Here is a 7,202-nt window from a genome sequence, read left to right as displayed (position 1 = left end):
ATTTTCAAATTAAAAATAAGAATATATATGCATATTTGAAATTAAAAATTGAAACCAATATGCATATGTATGCACTTTCAAATTAAAAAATTGAGATAGATATTTGTAATTATACACTTTTAAATTAAAAAAAAAAAAAGAAAAAAGTTATCTTTGCAATATGTCTAGATTTTGTACTTTCCAATTAAAGAATTTTCACTCAAAACAATCTTTGACTACCAGAAAAATCAGCAATTTTTAAAATAATTTTTAATTTCTAAGTTATCTTCTAATCTAATCAAGTGGGGCGCTGTTGCAATCAACACAATTATTTATTTGTTTTCTGTGTCCTCATCTAACCCTTTCATTTTCTTAAAAAAGTTATGTTTATGCCTTGGACATACATGTCTTTGTTCATATCACCCATTAGGTTAGTCTTAGGTCTTGAAAACTTAATTATTTTGGTTAAAAAATATTAATAGAAAAATCTATAAACTTAAATGACTGAAAGTGAATTTACACCCAATTCTCCCTAAAAATATTGTTTTAATTGTTTATTTTATTTATACTAACAATTAACTCATGCAATCCCCAAGTGAAAGAAAAAATTTCAGAATAAAATTTTATATAATTCAGTTAAATTATTTATGTGTACGTATGTATAACTATTTTAAAAACTAAATTTATGCGATACAAGAAAATAATTTTGAACTAACTGTGTAATGTAGCTTAAATAAATATATAATATATTTAGTTTATATAATGATAAATTTAAAATAGCAAATTAACACTCAATCTGACCGTAGAAAAATTGATTAAATTTGAAAAATCATTAATAACTTAAAATAAAAGATTAATTCTAATTATTGAATTAATTCTTTTATTTTATTTTTAATTAAGAGATAAATAGAAACTGAAAATACACTAACAAAAAATCATTTTAAGAAATTGATTAGAAAGTATATTAATATATATATATACTAGCGTATGCCTGTGCCTGAAGGCACGGTATAAATAATGTTAGGATCAAATTATAATTATAATTTATACAACTACACAATTGAGAAAACTCAGTTTGATCAAACTTTATAGAAAAGAAATGATTATTAGATAGATAAATCCAATATAAATCCATTCTTTTCTTATCAATGGGTGATCAAGCTTTTTCATTGGGTTCATTTGAGGAGGGTGATTTATAGAAAATTAAAGCAACAAACATGAGGGGGGTGAGGTAAGGATCATTAAAAGAAAATTAAAAAATCATATACATCTATAAACAGTGGAGGAGAATTTTTTGCAGAGGGGGGTGAGGTAAAACTAAGGCAAGGGGTCGATTCTGACTGATTCGGTTTAATTTAGTCAAGATATATTCAAACAAAAATACTTTTCACAGCATTGACTCAAAAAACTAAAAACAAAACTCATCATTTCAGTCAATCTAAGGTGATTATAGATTTTATAGCAAAATAAACATTGAAGGTAAGCTACGGGATTTTATTGAAAAAAAGAAAAAAAAACAGATAGGCTACCAAAAAAAAATAGGGGCATGTACATCATATTTAGGAGGGGCATATTGAAAGACATTTCAAAAATCGTACGGTTAACATAATTTTCGAGTCATTGAAGGGACACATGTTAGATCCACCACTGTCTATAAACCCTCAAGAAAATTCACTAACGTGTACATGTACCTCTGCTTTGGAGTCACTCTCTGCAAGTATTTGTTTTATGTCTCAAGCAATATAATAGAAGACCTGCTCCACATTGAGATTTGTTTTTGCACTCTGTTGGGAAGAGATTCAGTAGTATCAGTTCACAGCATCATCTCCGGGGTGAAATGTAAAAGAGATAAGATCTAGGGAATCTAGGGGCACTGGATATTTCCCAGGCCAATGCACACATGTTTAGCATATTAGCATGCCCATAGTAATAAATTCCATCAAAAGGGAAGGCAACCAAAAACACACTGAAGTAGTTCCACTGTGCCCGTGTGATCTAATAAAATTGTGCGAGCTAGCTAGAACTCACGTGCATTCTTGAGTCACATATTCTACTACTGACTTACAGTCTCAAAAAAAGCTTTAGTTGGATTCAATTGACTGACTTTAGTTGGATTCAAATGAATCCAATGAAAAAGCACACATGCCTTTAGTTGGATTCAATTCTAAATGCACACATGCCTCACATGCAATGGAGAATTCAAAAATGTTGAGTCCCATAAATAACCACCTAGATTTTTCAGAACGGGCAACGTTTATCTTCATTCTAACAACACCGATGCAAAAGAAAATGCATGCATAGATATATACACACACAGGGGAATTTACCTGAGGGAGGAAAGAAGCGAATTGGGGTGTGGGGATAAGAGAAAAGCAAAAAAAAGTTGGAGAAGAGCCCAATATACTAACCTGCCTCACGCTGAAACACCTCTTGCTTTTCATCATATACATCTGCAAAACAAAAGTTGAACCAAGGATCAAATTCATATATCCAAAGTCTTAGAATGGAAATATTTGAACAAAGCTGAATGAAAGCAAAACTTCCTCGTCACACTAAATAAGGAACTTGGCAGCCAACACCTCATTTCATGAATGCCTATATTCAAATCAAATCACGTCATGCAGTTTGACCCAAATAAGATAATGTGCTATTTTAGTACATGACAAACAACCAAATCACTTAACTCTAATCACCGTTCTCCATCAGCTTCATGGCATCTTCAGTCAGCTGGTCAAAGAGTTGTTTTGTTTCTGCAGACATCTTTTCTTTTTTGTTATTTGAAGTTCCTTTCAGCCTTCTCAAAGCTCGTAAAACCTGTGGAGTATAAAGTCAACCTCTAATGTGCAGTATAAAAATATAACAGAGAAAATAATGTTCAACAGCGATAACAGACCATTCAACCAAAATAGCAGTTGGTATATGATAAATTTCAGATAGTTGGGACAGACAGTGATAATCATTCTGCACACTGAAGAATTTCAATTTGAAATATAAAGCAGGAATTTTCTCAGTCATCTAAACAATATGGTGACTCACACTTTCCCAATATGTGTAACTTGTTCTGGGTCTCTCCCAACTTTGTCTCAAACTCTCTCTCTCTCTCTCTCTCTCTCTCTCTCTCTCTCTCTCTCTCTCTCCCTCCCTTCTCAGAATGGCAATGCGTTTGTCCTTCACTCCAGACCTCAACTCAACAAACAACAACGGTGGAGGAAAATGGGACTGATACAATACACCAATTTATTAGTAACCCAAATAAACTCCAAATTCAGAAAAATCGAAATCAAAACAGACAAAAATAACAACCGAAATCAAAACAAACAAAAATCGTACCTGCAAAGAGGGTACGATTTTCTCTGTCAACTTTTATTTTTCTTCGAACCCAACGCCAGAAAATACGAAAAAATGTTTTCCCTTGAAACAAACGGAGCGCTAAAATAAAGAATAATCCACCTTAGGATTGATGCTCAGCAAACTATCAAAAGCTCAAGGTTAGACCTTAGATGCAATTAGATGCAATTGAGCAGGTTTTGAAGAACAATGCAATGACAAATTTTGTATAACCCAATAACCACATAAGCAACAACTAATTAAAAAAAGTGTAGAAATGTAGGTATCAGTATTTTTTTTTTCTCATATAATCAATTTGTCAAATAGTTGGTTCACATGACAAAGCAATAAATTGAGCAAGTTTTGAAGAACTAATCTAGGTTGATCCAAGATGCGACCGAGAGTTATCTGAGGCAACAGAGATTGTCGAACTCTAACAGAAATTCAGCTGGAAATCAAGCTTAGATGAACTTTGGAAACAGTAGCATTGCCACCGTTAGCAGTCATGAGGAAGCTGAAGCAGAATGTTCCGTACCTTTGTCTACAAATACATCAGCATCAACCTCAGGAAGAGAGAGATAAAAGGCAGGATTTCTCTGTTGAAGTCGTGGATAATTTTTGTTGTACATTTATCCACATTTGCAGACTTGTACATAAAGAAGAGAGGTAGAAACTGGACCATAGTGTGTAGAAGCCGATGATTCTGCCGATTAATATGTATTGTTATCCTCTCTACAGTAATAGAAGTGGACACCAGTGTATGGGAATGGAACTGGCAGTGACTGGGGAGTGGGTTGAAGCTATTTAGTTGTCTTTTGGAGAGCTCAATCTGTTCTAAGATGTAATTAAGCTACATATATATGTTTTGGTTTGTTTAATTTTTATTTTTTGTTCTTATTTCACTGAAATAGAAATTGCTTGCAGGTAATTTTTATAGTTGTTTTAATTGCATATAGCATAAGTTGAAATCCTTTCATTTTTGCTGAAAATATTAGTATGCCAACCCATGAGGGTCAGTTCAAATGGTGAGTTGCGAAATTCCATTCAGTTCTTTATATATATATATATATAAACACAAAAACACAAAAACAAAAACAAAAACAAAAATTAATTAGTGCTCTCCTATTTTGACTTCACCAAAGCTTTTGAGTGTTTGATAATTGATTTTTTTTAAGTGATGTTTGATTTTTTATGAAAATAGTGGGAATAATTTGACAAATTGTAATAAATTTTTTTGACTATTTTAGCTCTTCTCCGTTTGGGTGGTGTTTAATTCATTATAAACATGATATAAAAAAGAAAAGAAAAAAAGAGAAAATTGTAAGATAAATAAATAATCATTTGCTATTATAAATTAATACTCATTTCATAGAGGTTAACCATTCCATTCTATCTCATTTTCATTTTATTGAACCAAACGGTGCTTAAATCCTTTCAGATATCTAATAGAATGGCTTCAATGGATGTGCCATTGCATTGATAGAACTAACCAATTTCTTGGAATTAAGCTTCACAAAAACTACATAAAAAGACCAAGAATAACTGTCACATTCCTCAATAAATAAATAACTAAATAATAAAAAAAGTAACATTGTATTAATAGAATTGGAGGTAAAGAAAAGGATGACCAATTCAACATAACAATTGTCATATCTATTTTAAGGTTGGATGCCAAAGTAGGAACTTATAAGCATATCCTTTGATATAACACCTATTTTAGAAAACCTCTTGGGTTCAATTTTAGGTTGGTTTGGGTGGCCTTTTTCTCTCCACGACCCTCCATCAAGACCATACCCACCAAATACAGGGTGACTGTTTTTGCATTTGTCACCATCTCTCTTCCTCCTCATCAGCCAAATAGATGAAGAGGATGAAACTCTAAAACCTAAAATCTTGATAATCAGAAAATTAGCAAATATCAGCAACTTAGATTAGTTCATGTGTAGAATCGTTGTCTTGATCATCTTTTCCATTTCTTCTAAAGCATTTCATTAATTAGAATTGGAAACCCATTTGCAAAAGGAGACTATTTTTGTCAATATTAGGCCAAGATAAATTATCTTTTCTCGGGTTTGTTCAAAAAGTACACAGACCTCAAGCAACAGACCTACCTTGATTATTTTCAAAAGCAACAACTAATTTAAAAAAGTGCAGAAATGTGGGTATCAGTTTTTTTTTCTCTCATAATCATTTTGTCAAACAGTTGGTTCACATGACAAAGCAGTGGTGTTCATACACTTAATGATGATCTTCACCACAACCATATAGACAAACCAGTTCAAGAACATGAAATAAACCTAGATTGAGAGAAAGAATGGCAGACCAAATTAATAAAGCATTCTAAAAAAAGAGGAAATAAAAATAAACCCCAAATTAAATGACCCACAAAGAACTGAAAATACCAAAAAAGAGGAAGAGAGACCGACCTGAGGAGACTCTGTCTTCATAACTGAGGAGAATGACAAAAGAATCAAAATGGGTAGCTTTTGCTTTTGAACAATGAAGTAAATATATATATGTGTGTGTAAATACAAAATTGTATCCAAAATTATGAGAATGACACTCAAATTATGAGAACTGAAGAACTTACCTCTGTTGAATTGAAGAACAATGGGTTTGAAGGGAGCCAAGCGAAGCGGGAGGGGTGTGTGTGCGAAGGATGGGTGATCTTCAATGGCGGCAATCCAACAGCCAAAAACAAACACAGAGAGAGAAGGGGAGACGCAACACAACATTAAAAAACACTGAAATTACCTGAAGGATGGGTTTGAAGGGAGCCGAGCGAAGAGGGAGGGGTGTGAGTGCGAGTTCAAAGGAAGCCGAGGAGGGTGGGTGTTGAGGCACTGAGTTCGATCTTCCTCTTCAATGGTGGGTGTCGATCTTCCTATTCAGGTCTGTAGACGTGTTTGGCAGAAATGAGAGAGAGAGAGAGAACGTGCAGAGAGGGGTAGATGTGTTTGGCAAAAGTGGGAGAGAGAGAGATGAGCGTTTAGGCGGGAATCCAAGCTTCTTTTGAACCATTGATATTTATTAGAATTCATCTCAGCCTTTGAAATCAAATGTATCTCACATACATTTTATACATTTTCAAAAACAATCTTCCCTTATTATATAGATATATGTATAAATTAGTAAAAAAAAAATCGTAAACTTATCTACAGAATAGCTTTAAATGAAGACTGCAAAGAAACTTTAGGAAAAAAAAAGAAAAAAGAACAGAGTTGTTGGCCCCTGTTAAAAAGTTATTGGTAATCTCACATGTGAAGTTTTTTTTTGCAACAAACAAATATAGTACATGATGGACTCTTTTTTTTTTTTTTTTTTTTCCCATTCTAAAAGCAGTGAAATTTTATTAGGGGAAAAAAAAAATTTGGTCTCTTATGTTGATTATTATAATTTTTTTTTAAGTGAATTACTTATAAAATATGATTATATTTTGTTCTAATGTATTTTAGAAAAAGTATCTAGTTAATAATAAGTTTTTTTTTTTTGGTGTTAGTAAAAAATATCCATTTAATAGTGATACTATTCAAATTTTTTTGTGCATTGATAAAAATTAATATTTTAATTTTTTATCCCACCTTCTTGGTGTTCCCACATCATTAAAATTTTAATTAAAAAAATTAAACTTTGAAAGTCTAATAAAAACATTCATAAATTACATTAAATTCATATTATAATGAGATCAGAGCGCTAAGAGGAGCGACATAGAGTGTTAGGATATAGAATATGCATAGAGGATCTAAAATTGCGATCGGGCTACATGATACACCCCCATTTGTGTATACCATGTGCATATAGTATTACTAGCATAAAATCCGAGAGTGCGAAAATTTTATTTATAATTAAAAAATAATGAAGCCTTTTAAAATATGTGTATATTGCACTATCTTAAT

General features: G+C 32.1%; 1 long non-coding RNA gene across 1 annotated transcript; it reads right to left on the bottom strand.

Annotated features, from left to right (window-relative positions):
* Positions 1-1,537: 1,537 nt before the first annotated feature.
* Positions 1,538-6,224, bottom strand: LOC114297268 (uncharacterized). The gene is made up of 7 exons (XR_014362959.1): positions 5,897-6,224; positions 5,733-5,755; positions 3,310-3,390; positions 3,016-3,198; positions 2,664-2,793; positions 2,388-2,429; positions 1,538-1,763 (listed from the first exon to the last, which is right to left on the bottom strand). It is a non-coding gene; the product is annotated as an uncharacterized LOC114297268 (long non-coding RNA).
* Positions 6,225-7,202: the final 978 nt, after the last annotated feature.

The sequence above is a fragment of the Camellia sinensis genome, chromosome 3 (assembly GCF_055761805.1).
Source record: "Camellia sinensis isolate YWXY chromosome 3, ASM5576180v1, whole genome shotgun sequence".
Taxonomy (NCBI): Eukaryota; Viridiplantae; Streptophyta; class Magnoliopsida; order Ericales; family Theaceae; genus Camellia; species Camellia sinensis.
The sequence above is the reverse complement of the archived record's forward strand: the minus strand, read 5'-3'. Positions and strand labels throughout refer to the sequence as shown.